At 44.5% G+C, this 21,777-nt stretch overlaps 1 protein-coding gene across 2 annotated transcripts in view; it reads left to right on the top strand.

Annotated features, from left to right (window-relative positions):
* The first annotated feature begins 1,206 nt into the window (after positions 1-1,206).
* Positions 1,207-21,777, top strand: part of DCUN1D5 (defective in cullin neddylation 1 domain containing 5) — a 132,134-nt gene continuing 111,563 nt past the window's right edge. Inside the window, exon 1 of one of the 2 annotated variants that reach the window (XM_078657017.1) lies at positions 1,207-1,582. The gene's annotated coding sequence lies outside the window, so the exon portion shown is untranslated. Of the gene's footprint in view, positions 1,583-1,844; positions 1,867-21,777 lie in introns of those variants that run through there. The other variant, XM_078657018.1, reaches the window with a different exon arrangement.

The raw sequence follows: 21,777 nt of genomic DNA, 5'->3' as shown, positions 1-21,777 counted from the left end.
TATCTGATTAAACTAGAGATGATCCCGCAACCATGCTCCGTGCTTACACAATCGTCTGTGGTGTTTGGAGGGAGGGGTGTACGGCGAGGGACCGAAGGGGAAGAGGTATGAATGAGCTCAGGAATGTCAGAACAGCGATTGCAACTCAATATAAGAGTTAATTGGTTTTGCGTCCCTTTTAATAGAGACACAATCGCTCCTTTGAAAAGGAAGATTTTCTGTGGAGGGGAGGAGGGGCCAGGCTTCCATTGTGCCGCTGCCTCAACTGCCAGATGCTGATAGCGTACTTACATTTTTAAGGTTTATAAAACCAGGCACTATGTCCCTGAAGCGTGTGCCGCACTCAGTATTAAAGTTTAAAAAAACAAACAGAGCGCAGTGTCCCTGCAGCAGGCGACGCACTCAGTAGTTAAGTTACAAATAAAGAAATAAAACAAAATAAAGCAGCCGCCATTGTCCCCATCAGTGTCAATAACAAAAATAGTGCTCACTCACAATATAAAGTCTGTGTAACGTGCTAAGTAAAAGGTCCAGTCCTTGTGGGCGGAAACAAATGGAGACAAGGCGGTAACAAGGAGGGACTAACAAGCCTCATAATGAATCGGAAGCCAGTATTACAAAGTACAATGACTCCAGCCAATGAAAAATATGGGAGAAGAGTGGGCGAGGCTTCCACAGCATACTCTACTACCGCATGCCTTACAGAGCGAGCAGCGCATACGCACTGCTGCTAGCCTCGACCTAAAAATTATATTACAAGCATATGGCAGCCAAGTTCAGGTGGCTGCGTGGCTTATTTCTACTTTATTTTTAGCATTGTTCGCATTAAAAAAAACATAACCATCACACCAGAAAAAGCCAGACCTATTGACTTTGCCAATTGCTCGATTCTTTTGTGGATGTCAAACAGTATTGCAAGGAAAGGTGTGACCTATTGGCTCTGTGAAAGCTTGTTGAATGTTTGTGGTTCGAGAATAAGAGTTTTGCACAACGCAACCCTCATTGACCGCCGAAGACTGTCGATTGTACATCTTTTTGTCCAACAACATGGCACACAATGATGACGCATTGACTTAACGAGTTAGTACTCCAGCTCTTCTTGAACTTCTGCGACATGTGTTAGTCCTTTTGTTATGACAATGGCAGCTTAGGAAGGGGAGGCGAAAGCTCTTGGTACGTCTTCTGTTTTCATAGCCACAGAGGGTCACTGGGCTCTCTGACGCACTACGTTTCCTCTTGTGCTAGACTCCAGCCTGTACGCGCGCAACCCCGAGTCTGCAGTTAGCGGCCATCTTTGCTGGAGCCGGTCGGTAGCCGCTGAGGCGGAGCCGGGGTTGCGGGACAGGCAGCAGACAGAGCTGGGGGCACGCTCCTTACCGGCCTTGCCATCGCCACCCTGGCTAGCCGTGAGTGCCGCTGCTTGAGTGTCAGGCCGCTCCTTGGCGGGCTGTCTAGCGGTCTGGATCCAGTACACCCTGGCTATGCGTATCCACCGGCCCCACACAACGCCTGCCAGGAGCCGCTAGGGGAATCCCCGGCGGCTGCCTCCCTTCCAGGATCTCGAGCGGCCCTGTCCGACCTGGTGAGTGTTCATTTGGCTCTGGTGCATGGCGTCATGTGTGTGTGATGCTGTACCGGCTTCTGATGTCATTTCCGTGTCTGACGTCACCAGCGCAGTGGCGTGCTGCGGCAATAGGCTGATTAACATTTACTCTTGCTTTCTCTTGGATGAGCTTTCTCTTGTCTTAAGTTGGTTGTTTGATTCCTGACTCTGGCTAGAGGTCTCCTAGGTGCTAATGCACTGTGACATTCCGTGGCCGTCGCAGGATGCCGCTTACGTGACTGTAATGCAACAAGTAATCACAGGTACGTGTAATACGTCTGGTGGTGTTGACTACGTTTTTTCTCGGCCTCAGGAAGTGACGCCTCTGTCGTGATTTTCATGACTGCATTAAAGGTGCTGTGGGTGCCTCCCCGTTCCTCTTAACCTATTCATGCGGATTGCAAGGGAACCAGAAAGTGCACTTTTGTCAAACAACGCTGTCCTGGTAACGAAAGCTATGTACGCATGTTGGCCGTAGTCTCGTGAGTCGACTGGCGAGTGAGTGTTAAAAGACTTCCCCCAGCTGGCGGTAGAACCCACAGAAATGTTCGGCTGTTCGGCTATGAAATATGTTGCTTCTCGACAACGAATGGGCGATCGCACTCGTCCTGGTACCCTAACTAACCACCCTTTGCCTGGTGGTCTATTTATCACGGAAAGATGGTTGTATTCGTATCTACATCTAGCTCCAATTCAGTACTTAATGACGATGCTCTTTTGACGCCCAAACGTAACCTCTACACTTTACATACAGAATCTTATCACCGAAATTCATATATATATTTTTTAATTTATTATTAGTATCGCATAGATTCCGTTTTCAAATCTATTTCTGTACACGTTTGCCGGAGTGCAGGCTAGTCCTTAATTATTCTAGAACGTTTCAGATTTTTTAAATATATGGAAAAACGAGCGCAATGGCTGAAATTGATTAGGAATGGTAACACATCAAAAAACATACCCGTGAACCACTAACTGTAATGTAATCTTCTCTTTATTACCTATGCAGTCCTAATCTTCAAGTTAAGTACCTGTCAAACCTGGGTGTAATATCGTTTCCTTCTTATAACTTCAGTTCTTTAAACACCTGTTTCTAGGTCGCAAGTAAAGCCTTCTGCAGCCAAATGTGCTTATTTTGTATGAATTCAGATTTATTTTTGATCATATGAAAACTTTATATTTATGAAGAGGAACCACCATGGTAATATTTTGCTACTTTATTTATAAGCCCCATGTGCCTACAGACTGTGGGTGCAAAGGTGGGGGTATTATGGGCTGAGTGGGGGACCTGGGTCGCAAGAGGTTAATCAAGGTAGTGGGTATAGATTAGGACAAAGAGAACTTATGGGCACAGGAGGGTTCTTTGGGAGTACCAGAGGGAACATCGCTGGAGAGGACGGGGAAAAAGAGTGAATGAGAGGTAAAGGGTCCAGGGATGAGGGAATCTGTTTGCCCTAATAGGGGCATGGGAAGCATGGGCATTGGGTCAGCAAGTCACAGATTGATTCTCAAGCCCAGCGGGAGATGAGGACTCTAGAGTGGATGGGTTTAAGTAAGAGTTTAATGCATTGTGCTATATGTTCAATGCCAAACATGGCTTAGCGCCTCCATAATGCAGGGACTGGTTGGTTACTCCTATTCCCCTAATCGTCTCCCTAGAGATCTTTGAGCATTGCGCTATTTTCCATACCCAGTATTTGTTTGATTTGTATGAACTGCTGCTCCTTTGCCTACGAGTTCTTGAACTCTTGGACTGCCTGTCTTAGGAACTGCAATTCCTTACTTGCTTTTCGCAAGAACTTGAAGCCCTGAATGTGGCTGACCCGGGGACAACATATCTGCTTCTATTCTGTGCCGGGAAAACTCTTAGGGTAGCTGTGCGCACTACAAATCTTTCAAAATAAAATAAATTTGTCAAGCAAGAAGGGGTGGTAGGTGGATGTATGATTTTTTTGTTCACCACCTTCTTGAGGATAAGGAAGTTCTCAGCCTCTATTGCTAGTTTGTCGTTCGAGGATTGCATTCAAATGTTACTATTGTATAGAGATATGGTAACGTTACCCTGCAGCAGGGCGAAGGAGAGACCGATAATCTGAGAACACGAGGTGTTTTCCTGGTGTAGGTGATTTGAAGCATGGAATATATGATAGTCTTCCTTTGTGCACGTCTTTTTGATGTCGAAATTAGGTAAATAGTTAATGTACTCTTGCTAAACATAAGTATGGATCTGACATGAGTGTTTCAGGGTGAGTTTTGAGTGTTTTTGATGCAGTTTTGGAGAGATTGGGAGGGTATTTAATGGTGAAGCCATTGAGACCTGTAGATTCTAATTTTATGTCCATTGTTTGATGAGAGAAGGGATCCCAGATAAGTGAATGGGTCCATCCAAACGTAGGGCTAAATGAGCAAGTGGGGTGGGGTCTTTTAAAACTATCTCCAACATCATAAGGTCAAGGAGAGTGTAGCAATTGGGGTGGTCAGATACTTCTGCCTCATGACCCATGAGACTGAATGTTGGTCTATCTGACAGTGACATCCACAAACTCTTCCTCTTACTCCCACATGAAAGATACTAATAAGACGCATTGATATCATATCCAAACCATTCTGGCTAACCCTTACAGAGAACCTAGCTACAATCACAGGGCTGTAAACCGCTACAACCTCAACTGTATTAACATCTCTCGGGCTGCCACTGTCCACAGCAATAGCCAACTGAAATGCTTACTCCTTAACTGTAAATCGGCTAGTAAACATGCACCCGATATTTATGACCTCATCCTCATACATGAGCTCGATATAGTTATCCTCACGGAAACTTGGTTAAACAGCTCATCTCCTCCAATTAACAGACTTACTAGCCCCCCCACTTCCCCAAGTCACAGCATCATTCAACTAGATCTAAGAAACCTAGTGGGGGAATAGCCTGCATGTACTGCAAAACATTCTGTGTTTGTCACAAACTGCCACCCTGTCTGCCTGTGAATATCTTTGCATCAACATCGTTGGCAACACTAGTCTCATTTGCAAACTACATACACTCCATCACCCTTCTGAAGACAGTCTGCCATTCATTGAACAAATCATGGAAGTCATCACAACTAACGATGACCCTCCAGTGGCCCAGATCTTCCTTGGGGTCTTTTATCTCCACCGGAATGACCATGCAACAAACCGACTTAAATCCTTTCTATCAGACCACGAGTTGACCCAAATCTCTGACAGCCCTTCTCACAACAAGGGTGAGACATTGGACCTTATCATTTCTACAATGGACATCCATCACATTGGAGTCCATTATCCCCTGCGACTGGACAGACCATTACTGTACCACCATCTTCATCAATGGGGAGGTGACCCTGAAGAGCACTCCACCTTAGAAAACAAAACAATGGAAAAGGAGTCTTTGAAACCTAAATCCTAATGACTTATCTACCTGCTGTAACAACACCTTGACTACTCAGATGGACATGGTAGATGTCTATGACCACACAGAGTTATACAATACATCCATTTTGGATTTCCTTGACTCTGTCACCCCCTTCGCCAAAAAACATCCACCAAAGACTCTAAACCTTAGTTCAATGACAACTTCAACTCTGAAAGATGCAATATACAATTAGCAGAAAGAGCTTGGAGATCCGTGCCATTCATTGAATACCTAAAACGCTTAAAATAGTAAGGAACACCTACAACAGAAAAATCTAAAATGTGAAGGCCATCTTCTTTAGAACCCAGCTAAACCAAGCCAGAAATAGACCTCAAAAACGTTTTGAAATAGTCAAGCAACAATCGCTCAACATACCAAATCCGCTTGGCTTTGGGTCCGCGACTCTACCAAACTGTGAGACGTTGGCTTCCTTCTTCTTGGGAAAAACTAAAACCATTGGAAATTATCTACAATCAGCGAGGGCACCACTTCCTGTTACCTCACACCTCTTTCCACTTATTCCCAGGCCACTGAGCGGGTTTGTCCCCCTGGTCAGATCCCCAAAAACAATGCCTCCTGGCACACTTTTATACCCCTCAATGAAAGTGACCTTTATAACATTCTTTTAGCTTTAAACCCATCTAATCACTTAATTAACCCGTTGTCTCCGATCTTTAAGGAGATCACAGCATCTTTCTCACCTTCTGGTCTAAGATTAATGCCTCACAACGGCAAGGCACTATTAGCCATTCTAAAAACAACCTAGTGCAGATTGTTCAGATCTTAACTTTCACCCTATCTCTAACATTCCCACTATGGCGATACGTCTGGAAAAATGTGTCCAGATCCAACTTTACAACCACATAGATAACGTTCAACTGCTTAACCAACACCAGTCTGTCTTCCGTCAAGATTGCAGCACTGAATGGACACTCACACACATTGTGGATGACATATTAAATTTTTTGGACCTAAATGAATCGTGTCTTCTGATACTACTTGACTTATCCTATGCTTTCAACACTGTTAAAAATGACAGTCTGTTGAACTTACTTTAATGGAGGATGGGCTTATCAGGACCTGAGCTGCAACGGTTCACTTCATTCCTCCATAACAGAACCCATAGAGTCAAGGCAAATCAATCCATTTCTTAGCCTTCTGTAGTCACCCTTGGTGTTCCAAAGGGATCTGCCCTTTCACCCATTCTCTGTAATTTATTCTTGGAATCTCTAGCAGACGCCTAGAAATCTGGCAGCATTCATTATCGCATGTATTCAGATGACACTCGATTTGTATTTGAAAATCTCCTCCCCAGAAGACATAATTTCCCTCAAATCTACTTTACAAAACACTCACCATTGGCTCACTGGCAAACATCTCAAGCTCAACACTGCCAAAGCGGAATTCCTCCTCATTACTCCTCCGAACCACTGTCCCAAGATCCTTTAGATGAAGCAACTGACAGTCCTCAACTGTTCTCCTCACATTATTGACTCTGCTAGATCCTTGGGAAGTACACTAGACATACCTAAATATGCAGGATTACATCTGTACTACCACCAAAGGAGGGAATTACTAAATGAGCATTTTAAGGAAACTTAAACCCTTCCTCCCACAGGATGACCTTAAGTTTGAGGACCGAGCTCTGTTGCCCAGGCTGGACTATGGAAGTACCACCCTATGGGGCTTACCTAGATAACGGGTGGCCCCTCTAAGGGCCTCCCTTAATGCTGCTGCCAGACTTGTCTCTGGAGAAAAATAAATCGCATCTCCCGGGCTCTAAATTTCCTGAACTGGCTCCCTTATAAGGCAAGAATACAACTAAAGATTGTGTGCATGACTCCTAAAGCTCAACATTTCAAGACTCCCAGATATTTGGCACAAAAGTTATTGGGGGGGTTGGGGTTTGCAGGTCCTCAAGGAGGGCTAGCTCCCTGCTACTGAAACCAGATTTTCCACAAAAAGTAAACATGCTACAGAGCTTTCTCGGGTGTCGCCCTGAAGATTTGGAACTCTCTGCTGCTGTATATCCGCCTAAGTTCGTCTACTGCCTCCTTCAGAAAATAAGTGATAACACTTCTGATGAACAAGTTTTTGCCCTAAGATAACACTTTTTTGTTGTATTGATTGTATACCTGCCTGTGACTCATTTATTGATTTTGACTACTACATAGGTGTCCCCTATAGAGGTCAAGCTTACTATTTTGTTTATCCTCGGTGTTTGTTCTCCGTTCATATATGTGGCTAGATTTTGTTTTCACTTCAATATCCTGCTTTCTTTTCTTGTACAGTGCTCTGATACCCTCTAGGGACATTTTTGTGCCCTCTAGGGACATTTTCGTGCTATAGAAAACTTTATAAAAGAATAAGTGCTTGGAATAACAAACTCTTTGCTAGGTCAGTTGCCTCTCCCTGTTCACTAAGCTCACCCTGTACAAGAACCTCGTCACGTTTATCAGCAGTACTTCACTCTTTGTAGAAATTCCTCTCCAATTCCACGGCTTTTGGACTAACGCACGTTTTCTACGATGAGTATTATGGGAAGTTTAAAAAAATTGTTGTTTTTTTTTTAGATCACTTCCATTGCGTTACATTGATCATTATATCCATAGTATGTTGTATCATTGGAAGAAGTAGGTGAAAGTGGTGGAAGCAAATAATGTTCAGTCTCTTAACCAGTTGATGGTGGCTGAGTGTATTTCACTCGGGCAGTATTTGTCTGTTTTGAAAACGGGAGAGCCAGAAAAACTATTGAGAGACAAGTGAAGAGAGATTAACCAGGGTCTGAAGGAACTTGGTTCCAAGTCCAAGGGGAGAGAGTTACCTTCTAAATAGTAGTGGAAGGGCCAGATTTGATTGACAAGATTTTGGCAAGGATAAAAGCCTAATGGGAGCTAGGTTACTAATTCGGCCAGGAGGCGGTTACCTCCATGCCAAGTTGGTGACTTGTTTTAAGTGCCATGGGGAGCGATGTTACAAGAACTATTTTTAACAGCAGCAAGTATGATAGGCAGTATGCTATCCTTGGGTAGGTACCAGTAAAGGCTGTATATCTGTGTACATTTGGGAGGGCGATATTCTGAAGCATAGTTACCCAAATACCATGGGGTTTCTTCTGGAGATGGGTGTTAATGGAAGGAAGGTTCCTGCCGTTATGTATACTGTGCTTAAAGAACTATGGTTTAGAGGAAGTATCTCTAACCTGAGGAGGTTCTGCATGGTTCCACCGATTGCAGACTAGTGGAGACTACATGGTGTACCTTGCTTGCCTGGGTTGAAGCAGAATTCAATGCCAAGATAACTGTGGGAAGAAACATGGTACTAGATGCCTTAGGAGCTGACTTGATAGCAACTGGGTTAATCCCTGGGATAGTGGCCTACATTTCGTGGACCACATCAGCTGTGCTTTCTAGGGCTCAGGCTGCACATTAATGCCAGATGGAAGCTGCAAGCAGCTGTGCAGGGATTGATGGAGGCTAATATAGAAGACACTAGTCATGATGCCCTTGACTTATGTTCTAGGCAGTGAGGAGGGTGACGTACCCTGAGGAAAACTGTGTGTTGGGTTTGTGTCGCTTCCAGAACTTCAGGGTTTGTTAACTGATGGAAGAACGTGCTGGTAAGAGTTTTGCTTGGTGCAAGTTGAGAACATACTCTTGCGGTACTTAGGAAGAAAGCGCAGGATCAGGTCAGGAAGACTTGCTTGGCAAACATGTGGTCTTGGAGCATGGACTGCTGTAAACTAAGCCTCGGAATCCTTTCACGGGTACCAGCAAGAGGCTGGAGGTTTCTGTAGTGCACAGGAATTTCATGTCACTGCCACATGAGATTCCCATAGCGAGGCATTTGTGCATTGAAACACCCTGGACAGGTTGCACCCTCTGTGCCGAGTGGTTCTGTAGACCCTATTCCTCTTGCCAAGTGAGTTGTAAGATGGGAAGGCACATCACAGTTGGTGCTGCTGCCTTTAGTGGGTGTTCTGTTTGAGCAGTTGGGCCATTGACATCCTTGGGTAGTTACGAGGATATTCGTCCGATTTAAAGTCTCAATTTGCAAGATGGACATTTCTGACAGAAAAATGTATTCCATCTCATAAATGAGAGATGGTGTAACATACAACTCTCAGAGCACACTGCCTGGAGACCAGTGGATTGTTGGAATGATTTAACAAGACCCTTGATAGCATGGCTGGTACATAACCTGAGAACCACAGGAGTAAGTGGTTTTTTTTTTCGTTTTTTTTTCTGCTGTCTCATTTATCTTCAGTTTGATTCTACACGACTGTATGTAATTCAGCTACTTGAACAGTTTCTATTTAGCTATCCTGTCTGTGCTCCAGTGACTTTGGCCCAAGGTTGTTGGGCATAAACTCCTGAGTCCCCTACGAAGGAAGCGGATTGCATGATTGGCCTCCGAAATCTGATGGTTCAGTACCTGGGTAAGTTTAATAAAACCTTCAAGCTAACCAGTAGCTGATGGAGAATTAAGATCAGAAATAAACTCTGACTGGGTACCAGGATAGACTGGACGTACTGCTGTTAGACTACTTCACACCAAACTTTGGTTGCCAAATAGTATCGACCTTACATACTTTTAGCCAGAAAGGAGGCAAGATGGATTTTTTCTGAGAAAGCGGACCGTATAGGCCTGAAAGACTCCACTGAATGGAATAAAATTGGTAGACAATGAAGCAATTCTATACAGTCGGGTGCATGTCTTGGGTGACTGAGGGGCCTAGATATCCCGTAGCTATCACTGTCTTCAACCTTGATGTGAGATAACAATAACTGGCTTTGAGGTTCTGTTATCGACATGAGGCGTCTGTGGGTGAGCTTCTAGCACCTTCATACAGGGTATATTGTACATATGTTTCCCCCTGTTTTCTTAAGTCCACTTGAGTATACGACTACGAGTACAGTAAAGAAAAAGCCTAAGTATTTTTCTAAGTGACAGATATTTTGAAAAACGATTAGTAGTGGTAACATTACAATGCAGGGTGCAATGAGCATGGGGTTTCCGTTTTTTCATTTTCCCTCCAGTATACGAGTCTGTAAGTATTGAAGTAGTGAAAGGATTTTGTATTTGAAAAATATTCAGTATTGGTAATTATATCCTATTAGTACTTCGATTACTCCTTGGAATAAACCTGCTGTGATTAAATATTTTGAAGACCTGTATAGGCTTAAAATAAGTGGTTCTGCTTGTATAGTTTAAAATATAGCAGGCATCCCTAGGGTGAATATGCAATTTCACTCCACTCAAATATGGCCACCCTGTAATAACGCAACGTGATGGGACCAGGAAGGAAACTGGGGGCGGTGGCTTCCGGTACACATGGACCCTTGGGTGAGGGCAGGGTTTAAATTCTTAGCGCCCACGTCCCTTGGAGAGCTTCTGGATGGATTTTGAGACTTCCAGCTATATGCGGTAGCTGTAAGGGTTTGAAAGCGGGAGTTGGTCTTGAGTGCAGGGGTGTGGATGAGGATGCTTGCTCTGTTTAAGCCCCCACAGCTCTAGTCATCTGGAAAATCTGGTTTGTTCATAGTTGCTGGAAGGTATGGGAGAGGCACATAGGATTACGAGGGTGTATAGTAGTTGTGTATGGGTGGGTTTTAACTGTACAAAGAGCGGAAAATGGCAAACAAAAAACGTTGGCAATACACTTGAGAGGATCTTAAACTGGGCCACATAATAAGTGCATTTTTATTCTCGCAATTTGGGCTATAACTAACAAGCATGTAATTTTAGATGACGCTGACTGTAGTAGTCGTTACCGGGATACACGACCAGTCGGCACGTGATCCCTTGAAGAGTAGGTTGCAGGTATGAAGGAAAACAGCAACCACTCGTTAACAATGCATACGATTGAGCAGTTTTGAGATAACCCGCAAGTGCATTTGAAAGTATGGTGATCTTTACAATTGGCACGTCCTTCTTTTTAATGTCCTATAACCACAGGTCTGGTGTGAGTCAAGTGAGGTGAATACTGGTTACCCTGTCAGCCCTGATGAAGTTGCATAAATAGGCGGCAACAAAATGTCTGCTTTTGGTTTATGAAAATGGCTGAAAATAAACAATTTTTTAAATTGAGGACGCTCACAGCATCAAATAAAATTAAATTCAGCAAGTGAGTTGTACCTCATTTTAATTTTGAGAATTTCATTTCTTTTCTCACGGGGACCAGCGGGCACTTGAGTGACATAAGCACTGACAGTACACACGTTCGTTCAGTTTTTAGGTCTCGCGACCTATCGATATGCGCATCGAGCGGAGCGAGAATTCAAGCGGCGAAAACATCATGAAACCACCAGCTTTTTGCTGGCGTTTTCATGGCGTTTTCATGCAGTTCATGTGAACCACGTGTTCAAACACGAACGCGCATCAGCCTCCCTCCCATTTGCCGCACAGCACATCAAAGGGCTTCGCCCAGCGTGCGCTCTGCGGCTTCTCGGCTTCTCCTCCCCTAATTAGTCATTTTCGCATTTCTCCTCCCCCTCCCCTTCTCTGCCTTCCTTTCCCGGCGCACGCATTAACATGACCTTTTTGCCGTTTACATTCTTTCCCGTCTCTTCCTCTTTCACACAAGTTCCTCCCTCTTCTTTCTCCTCTGAGGTCTCATGATGTTGGAATTTATTTCCATGTTGCATGTATTCGTCGCTACTGAAAGGCAGAGGTGTGACAGGCCCCTCCCTCGCATGTGCCATTGTTCAAAGTGTGTAATTGCACCCTCTTCGTTTTCAGATTTCAGCCATCTTATTTCAGCGTCGTATACGAGGGACACCACACACCTATGTAGTCTTAATCGAAACTTGGCGCATATTCCATTTTTGGCACCTGAGTGAAATTCACGGCGGGCGTGATACTCTGATATTTTCAGAACGTGCCACGGTTTACTTTGAACATCAGGGTGTCATTCGACAGAGGGACTTGCATATAATCCAAATTTTTTAGGTCTATTTTTGTGATTGTGTTGATTTTGTGGACCTTTTACAACTCGCAAAAAACAATCGTGTTCTGTGCTAGTAACACCTGCTGGCTCACAGGTCTCAGGCTGAAACACTGATCCAATTTACCCGAGTCCCGCCGGCTGTGCAGAGGGGTGTACACTGGCCGTGCACCTCCGGTGTTCCAAACCCGTGGGATACATTTAAGACTTCAGTTCCACGGAGCACAACGGTATATACGCCCGTCAACCGACCTAAATTATTTTAATGTTGACAATGGCTGGCGCTGCCTTGCTAAAGGCTTTAAATAGCAGACGAGGCTATTACCAGGTTTAATTATACGCGTGGGAACTGTGGAAAGGTACCTGCAGGTTTAATTGGCGCGCAAACCGTTTGTAGACTCGAACTGCAACAATAAAATCGCACTAGGCAATTTTGGGTCGTGACCAGCATCAGTTACCTAACCCTCTTCTCGGGGTAGACTCGGAGGGAGGATTGTCATTCTTCTAGTGCTCGCAAAATTCAGTGTCCGCCCACGTTGTCTTTATTAATACATTTTATTGCACGTTTTTGCTACATGCTCAAAATCCGCGGAACTCGGTTAATTAATTCCCCTGGCGTTGTTGGACAAATTACAACAGAATGCACAGAGGCTTCATCTTTTAAATGCATCAAATGCGACCGGGTAGATGTAATCCACGCTAACTCCATAAACGCTTCTCTTTAGTTGGCAGTTGATCCTTTTCGTGTTCTATTTCAGACATTTGAATATTTCTTCGTATTTTCTGTTGGTTTTGTCTTCGGTATTAGTCGTATCCCTTCGGGTAATTGAATATGTGAACATTAGTAATGTTCTTCTTAATAAAATGTAGTAAAATATCCAACAATCCTCTATATAGCTGCGTTTGTCGGTAGTTCCAGAAAAAAAACCAAGCATTGGCATTGCCAATTGGTCTCGCTTGTGGGACCTTATAAGTATTTAGTTTTGCAGCACAATATCCGATTATGCAACAAGGATATTGTGCTGCAAAACTAAATACTTATAAGGTCCCACAAGCGAGACCTATTGGCAATGCCAATGCTTGTTTCTTCTCTCACCTCTGAACACTATGAAAAAGTACACCTTTGTTTTTCTTTCTGGGTAAGAAAGGGGCCTATGATAAGTGGGTGAGCTAGTGAGTTCCAACCAACAAGCCTCCCTTGGTGTTACTACCCTGAGACACTTTCTTACTTTTCCCACACTTTTTCACAAACTTTGTATTGACACACATTTTTTTTCTTCTTTTTTGAGGTGTGGTGTATTGACTTTTTTTCGAAATTGAACAATTTGATACTAGACTAATGGTAATGTGCGGTGCCTTGGAGGAAGTTTTAAAATTTCTTATAAACTCCTCGGATGCCTTCTGAATAGATTTAGTTGTTCAGAATTGGTCAGGTCTACTTTTGTTTGTAGACTGAGTGGGGGGTGACCTGACTGTATACCCCCTTGTGCTTATCCTTTACAAACTGCCTACCCAAGGTGACCAGGCATCACGTGAAGGAGTTTCCCACTATCTACTGGAAGAAACTGTGGGTCTGCCTTGGTAAAAGAGCTTACCTTGCCTACTGAGAAGATGGATGGTGTTGTCCCTGCAGGAAGAGTCTGTTCAGAAAAAGCCAAGCTGCACCTACTTGATGGACGAGCTTCCATGGTAGACTTTCTTCCTGAAGAAATAACCAGCTTGTATCAAGAGCATTAGCTCCCTGTTGCTATGGCGGTGTCCCAGTAACAGTCATCATGTCATGAGGCGTTTCTTATCCTCCTCAAGGTTATGTGCTGCACTTTTTTTTACAAAACTGGTAAATACATGAATTTACTGTATTGAATATTTGAATGTCTGGATGTTAATGTAGGAATTAGTCTTATTGTTTTTAGACCTGTTTATCTTCCTTTGTACTTGACCTTTTTTGAGGGGTTTATAGCCGTAGGATTCCTAAAGGTCTTCATAAGGAGAACATGTTAATTGCTTTGATGCACATTAATTTGCTTCACAAACTACATCATTCTAAGTAATGCCACGTTTTGAGGTAACTGTATTTTTCTAAACTCTGTGGTACAACATCTGGCGCACAGCACAGCAACAGATGGCTAGGGACTGCAGCTTCTGGCAAGCATGGATAGCCAAGAGGCGTTCAAGATTTCTGTGGTGCCTGTCATTGTTATGCTGCTGATGCAAATGCCAAACTCCTCAATCTCTACTATGCAGCCTACCCATGGCCCTGGTACTTGCCTCTATTGAGTGGAGCACAGTGACTTGTTTTTTCTTAGTCTATTCTGCCATGAACTATAGCCTTGGGTTCAATCCACCCTCCATTCCACCTTTCCCCATCTCCTGCTATCAGATCCTAGGCCCTAGTGGGTGAGATGATTATGGGATAAAAATACCCAGCTAGCATTGGTCCTTGAGTCCCTTCCAAAAATGCAATTATATAGTTTTACGCCAGACAGTTAGCTGAACTCCCTGGTTGATGGCTTCGCGTTATACCTGCAGTGTTTTAGACCCTGACTCTATGGATTTCTCAAGCCTCCACTGACTTGAGATCTGCAGACTGTTGTCACAATGGGCATTACTCTGTTCCTCAAATGTCTTCAGTTTAGAAGGGTGGGAAGAGTACATAAATGCAGTTTTTTTTTAAATGTATTACTTTTTAGCTTTAGCATAGTACAATACTTTTCCATTGATGAGTCTTCCCATTAGGCCTACTTTGATACATATCCCAGATCGAGATTCCATTTCTCGTGGGTAACCTAGTGTACCCTTGAAGTAATTTTATGGAGTCCCGCCTCAGGAGGCAGTGTGGAAATGTAGGCGATATTTAGTGGTTTGAATTGTTTAAGCTGTGCAGCTGTATACATGTTTTTATAACGTTCTGCGTGCCTTAAAGTAATTTTAGTAATATTTTCAGAAACCTTTAAGTGATTCTTAACTTTGGTAAGCCCACAGGAGCTGCCACCTGTCTTTAAGGTTCCTTTTTTCTTTATCATGGAAGGTGTGGGAACCCACTGTATGACTTTGCACCCAGGAGCTGTGTGCACTTTTTAATGCATATAGTTCTGTGCATATAGGGCTATGGCCGTTGCTAGAATACTATTGTACTTGTGAAAGATGACTGCCTAGTATTGTCCTCCCACCCTCTCCACCTTCAACCAATGCTGCCCTTTTATCCACAACCAGAGATGCAGAGCTTTTCCCTAACATAACTTTGTTCTCAGAATTTTTAAACAAGCATTGGCATAGCTAATAGGTCTCACCTTTGGGACCACATTAGTGTTTAGCCATGCAACAGTTGATGCTGTTGCACCAAGGATATTGTACTGCATAACTAAATACTTATAAGGTCCCAAAAGCGAGACCTATTGGCTATGTCAATGGTTGTTTGGTAATTTTGTAGTAGGAGAGTGCCTCTTGTTCTGTGGGTCATATAAAAAGCATGGTTTATAGTTTTAAGGGCAAACAAATTCTGATGTAAAAAGACATTCCAGATGTCTTGTTAGAGAAATTAACCCAGCTAAGTTGACGAAGAATAACTTGTTCAAACAAATAGTTGTAAAGCCGTGGGTGCTACAGAATTGTCTCATGTTTCAGAATGCATTAGGCATCCATGACTGGGTTAGGAGAGCCGTGCTACCACCAAAGAGGACCGACCAGTGTAGTTGCTGACCAACAACCCAGTTATGCTTTCTAAATTTTCCCTGGGCCTGTATGAATGAATGAATGAAGAGGTGAAGATTGCAAGGTATGAAGCCCTGCTTTCAACCATCAGCTCACGAAAGGTTCAGACAAATGCTGCAGTCCTCCTACTCCATGGTCTCACCACATAGCTGGAAACCTTAAGATTTGAGTCATCCTGTGATGTGCATAGGGATGCTGCTTCACAGTTGGTATTGCATCATCTTTTCTCAGAGCACATCCCTTTTCTTTTATAGACATGATCAGACAAGATCACTCTGGGTAGGAGTCCCCTAAACAGTAAGACCAGTGTAATTGTGCGCATTTTTGCGTTCGGCTTGTCGCACAAAATTCTTGAAATTATGCCCTTGTGCCATCATAGCAACATTTTAGAGTGGGATTACAGAAAGAACGCGACCACCCAGATCACAAACTACGGAGGTTTGTGGGACTAGTGGCTTTGGACCCATTTCGCACAAAAATATAACCATAAATGCCAGATCCGCTTTGTATCGAATTTCGTGTAATTACGAGAGGAAGCGGTGGCTAATTGTGCACATTTGGGATACCGCTACTTAAGTATTATAACCCTAGAGTAAGGACTCCATGTGAAGCTGAGAACTGAAATGTACTTGCATTACACACAATAAATTAAGCTCACATGACCACTTTATAAATAGTGCCTTAAATGCGCAACCCATTAAATCATGATTGGAATTCTCAAAAAATAATTCCCTTGCATGGATTCGTACCTGCTTTCCCAGTTCCCGCGCACATTTAAGTTGACATAAGGATAGGCCACCTTGGGAGTTATTAGTACAAACCACACACATTTGGCACCCCCAAGCGGCTGGTTTTATTCGATGTACACCGTACAAGCAATAAACAATGAAAAGCCAGCTTTTACCTTATGGTAGGGCGCGATAATTGCAAACGCCGCTGCTCGCTCCCGCAAGGTAAACGCCGCACATGCACGAGGGCTCATTGGGAATAATGCAGTACATGCACGAGTTTCCTAAAAAGCCCTGAGCGATCCCAAGAGGTCCTCTCCTAAGCAAAGCTTGTGCGCTGCATAGGCGAGACCTAAACATTACATACATATTGAATGCAACACTACGCAAAAATAAAATGACTGACATACCTGAGGCTTATTCATCTGCCCAGTCTATCTTTCTTTTAGTATCCACATAATTAATCATCTTTTTCCTGGTACTCCCCCCTCAAACCCCCCCCCCCCCCCCCCCCCCCACACCCTATATCTGCTTATGGCTGCTACTCAGTCCAAGATTTCCCCGGACAGATGACTGTAGTTTCATAAAGTAACTTGCTAAGATTAGGTTGGTAACATGATACATTTTTGTTCTTTTTATGTGACTGACAAGTCAACAGGAAATATTTGCACGTGTGAAACTGGGTTGTTGGTCTTATAAGTGGACTTAACCTTGAGCGCCTGCTTTCACACCTGTAACTGCCTTATCATAAATGTAATCTTCCTGTCTGGATGTATAGAATGAAAAACCAAAGGGGATGATGGACGGAGCGTTGACAATACAAACACTCACCCCCAGTCAACTGATCTGGGTTTAATCCATCACCGTTCTTTAGCTCACTCCGCCACCCCAGTTAAGACATGGCCATATGCCTCATGGGAACAGTCCAGCCCGAACTGCCAAGCCATGTCTTCCCTGGACCGGAATCCAGCTTCCCAGGACGGCTGTAATGCCAGAAACCGGTCCTGGGAAGCTTGATTCCGGTCCAGGGAAGACATGGCTTGGCAGTTCGGGCTGGACTGTTCCCATGAGGCACAGGGTCAGACTGATTTGCATATGGCCATGTCTGAACTGGGGTTGCGGAGTGAGCTAAAGAACGGTGATGGATTAAACCCAGATCAGTTGACTGGGGGTGAGTGTTTGTATTGTCAACGCTCCGTCCATCACCACTTTGGTTTTTCTTGGATGTATATATTTCGTGGTTATATATATATATCAGACTAAAGAGACAAATATTTGTAGTTAGTGGTGGATGTTTGGTAACCTCCCGCCCCCAACCTGGCCGAATAGCATGAGTGTTTGCCCATTGCTTAAAGGAAAGAGTGGCTGTTAGCCCATGCTTTGCCTGCGGGTTCAGGGTTGGTGGGAATGTGTTTTTGCCTCCTTTTGCATAAAAGTTGAAGTCTATTTTCGTAGGACTCCTACCTTCTTTGGAGGAGGAGTAGGACAACTGTCAGTTAGTTGCCCTTGTTCCATGTTCTCAGTTAACATGCATCGAAACGGCTATTCTACATAACAACAACAAAAATTGGTGTCCTGGATGAGCGAGGCATTAGTTAGCCGCCTGGTTCTTTTTTTTGGAATTCCTTTCAAGGTGGTGGGTCTAGCCAAGGCAGTAGGTGGTGAGTTGCCAAATTCTCTATCACTCAAGCCCTGGGCAAGGGCAAAGATGTGCGCAAAATCTCCCACATCATCATTTTGAGCATGGCATGATGTGCTTCATCCAACACATATGGCCCCTTGGACAAGGGGGCAGTTGCTCAAAATACCACCTCTTCCAAGGTGGGGGGGCTATAAAATCCCTGCTGCCCTCACATGAGTGATGCAGGGGCATGAAATATCCCCAACCTTAGGCAAGTTGTGGAGCTACACAATTCTCCCCTTAGGAAAGGTAGAATTAGATTGGGCCATAGCCAATAATTCTTTGGCTACTCAGCAAGGTCAGAGAGAGTTTTATTCTCTCACTTTTTACCCTGCAAGGTACTTCTTTTGCCCCACCATCCAATCTTAAATGCGGTCTTTAGTTTCTTTTGCCTGTAGATAGCTTTCTGTTGTCGAAGACCTTTTGTGTACAGTACCTATAGATACAGTGACGTTTGGCTAGGACCATTGCTTATCATTTGTTGATGGACTTGTCCATCTAATTGGTTTTCTCCTTAGTCTTCTGTTTTCCTTCCCCTTTTTGTTTGTCCCTCTCCTGGCCCAAAGTTTCTTTACCATCCTTTTGATTAGATGACTTGTATTCTTCAGCTCCTCATGCAAATGTGCTGCTTCCGCCTCACATTCCTGTTCTCACTGAGCTCTATGGCTCCCCTTCTCTCTCAGCTCATCTGTAAAAGCATAGCAACAGGTATATTTTAGCCAGGTTTAATTTAAATTCCACACTTAATGGGATTGCTTTTATGTCTCGTATCTTCTGCTTGTTGCAGGCCAGGGCACAAAAAAAGAGCAGTTGAAGTGCTGAGGGGAGGGGCAGTCTGATGCACTTGGCGCATGCTTGAGGCAGAACAGTGGCTGGAAAGATAACTCTTCTGAAGGGCAATGAATTTCCTTCTTAGGTTTCTGCAGAGCACCAACTGGCTGGAGCATTTTTCTCCAGTTCCTGGTGGTGTGCAAAGTAAATGGCTAGATTTTTCCTTTAAATACTGACACTTAACAGTCTAGTCAGACATGTTCTTTTAAATACCTGCTACTACTTCTCTGACCCTTTGTATTCTGGATCTCTTGCACTAAATGGTGGACTAGTTGGGACGCCCAGTATTCAAGGGGAATTCGTTCCCCCTCTGCAAACGCGCCGCGGGGTGCGTTTGCAGATTGCTGTAAGACGGGGGCTTGGCCTCCGGTGTGATGTCTGTCTTCTTTTTTTTGTTTTAAGAAGGGGGGCTGTATGGCCCCCCCTTCTTTTCCTAATATTTTGGCCCTGGAGACCCCCTCCCCCAGGGCCTGGCACTTGTTTATTTATTTTTTATTTTTAAATGTCATTTTTGAAGGGGGCCACATTGGCCCCGGGAACCCCATTCCCCGGGGCCTGGCCTTTTTTAAAGTTCTATTTTAATTTTAGATGGGGGGCTGGTCCGCCCCCTCCTTAGGCCACTTATGGCCCCGGGAACACCATCCTCATCTTGAGGAGGGGGGGCCGCATGGCCCCCCTCCCGGGCCACTAATAGCCCTGGCGACCCCATCCCCTGGGGCTGGTCATCTCCGTTGGGGGTGGGCCCAATCCCCCCCACGGTCCTGCCAGCTCCCCGCCTCCTGCGGGGAGCTTTTCCACATGGGGAGCTGGGAAGGTGCAGCTCCCCATGTGGAAAAACAATCGTCTTTGGTATTTGGAAGAAAGAGCAGGTTTCCCTGCTCTCTTCCAAATACCAAAGCAGTTTGCTATGGCAGGGCAGGAGCCATGAGGCTCCCGCCCTGCCATAGCAAACTACAGTGTCCCGGGGGTGTGCACCCCAAGACACTGCAGAAGCTGGCCCTGGAGGGTGGTGGTCCCCAGGACCATCAAGGGCTCCAGGAGGGGGGCCGCGCGGCCCCCCTCCCACCATTTCTAAAGCCCCGGGGGTGGTGGTCCCCGGGGCTGGGGGGTCCGTTGAAGAACCGGGTTTTCTTAGAACCCAGCGGTGCCAGGGACACACCCGAAGTCTTCGGATTCTCCTTTCTTGGAATGCAGAGACACGGAATACTTCTGGATGGCGTCAAAGATCAAATTTATTAGCTGCAGCTAGTAACAGTAAACCAAGCAATACAACACGGTGTACAACTCAGGAAACTGCTCAATTTTCATAGAGCAAGACATCACTTTTTATACACCATATTCTCATTACAAATGTACACCCACTGCGCAAAATTCTGACCAATAGGATAAATTTTCTAACTATCACATTAACAAAAACCCAATTTACAGTAACCCAACCCAAAGTTAATTATTAGGAATGTCCCAAATTCAATTTCCACAAGCCGGACAAACCCATAATTGAAAGCACTACCCATGAAATGAAAAGTCGTAATGAAAGAATCAATTCAAATGTTGAGTAGGATAAGATATGTGCAAGAAACTAAAAGTTAACGATTTTCCTGAAAATTGATTGGCAATTTTAGACAACGATCAGCCAGAGAAATTGGCTTTGTGTCAGTTTCAGGTGACGGGGTCAGCGTCTTTGCAATTCACTCACGTCAGAAACGGGCATGTTAATGCATACATAAACAATGAGGCCTATGCAACTTTGTTAATTCGGTTACCTCCACGGCCTACGTGAGGGCAACACAAAAATGGCGTCACGAACAACTCAAACAAAATGGAGTCTGGTTCGAAATCACGGAACCTCACCGTCACGGACCCCCTTATTTTGAATATTAGAGCCCCGGGGAGGTGGCGGTCACCTGGGCGTGTGAGGGGGCTCTAGCCCCCCCACAGGTTTTAAAAAAATTTAATTTATGCAAAGAAGCCCAGGGGTGGCGTGAGCCTCACCGCCAATATTGTGATAAAGCGGTCCGCGAGGCTTGGGGGGGGGGGGGCCTTTGAGCCCCCCCCAACCCATTACTTCTTTTAAAAGCCCCGGAGTGGTGGTCCCCACATTTTCTCATGAAGCCCCGGGTGGTGGTGGTCCCTGGGGATTTGGCCCCCGAGGGCTAATTACCACTGAAGCGCGGGAGCCTGCACTTCTCTTTTAATTTCATCCGAAATTCGCGCTGAGCCATAGATATGTACTTTTAACTGTTATTTTCTCAGGAACTACTTAACGTATTTACACCATTTAAGCAAAAGGCACGAGTCTGAACCAAGGACTACCTCTTTGCCAATTTTGATGTAATTCCGTTCAGCAGTTTGGGTTGTAGCCGTGATGAACGGTTCCTATGGAAAATTGCATTGATAACGTTTTGGGACCCCCCTTTTTTCTCTGCCCCCGCTTCACGAATCACCCTGAGACTTTCAGGATAGGAGCGGACCAGAGCACCCCACCAGTTTTGAAATTTTCGTGAAGATGCGTCAACCGGCGCCAAAGTTATTCCAAATAGAATGTTGCGGATTTCTTATGGAAAATAAGTCCTAACTATACCTACTGGCGACCGCCAGTAGGTAATGCATATAATGAAATTAAATGCTTATATACACAGGGACATGCTGTACTTCTGTGTCCGAGTATGTTTATTGTGCCGGGAAGAGCTAACTCTGGAGTAGTCTTCTGAAGATAAGATAGTTATCTTATGTTTGGGGTAATGAATTCCATAGTTGGCTGTATGAACAGAGAAGGATGTACCACCTGTGTTTTTAGGTCTCGCCTACGCAGCGCGCATGTGCTGCATAGGAGGGGACCTCTTGGAA

This window comes from Lissotriton helveticus, chromosome 8 (assembly GCF_964261635.1).
Source record: "Lissotriton helveticus chromosome 8, aLisHel1.1, whole genome shotgun sequence".
NCBI classification, from domain to species: domain Eukaryota; kingdom Metazoa; phylum Chordata; class Amphibia; order Caudata; family Salamandridae; genus Lissotriton; species Lissotriton helveticus.
The sequence above is the reverse complement of the archived record's forward strand: the minus strand, read 5'-3'. Positions and strand labels throughout refer to the sequence as shown.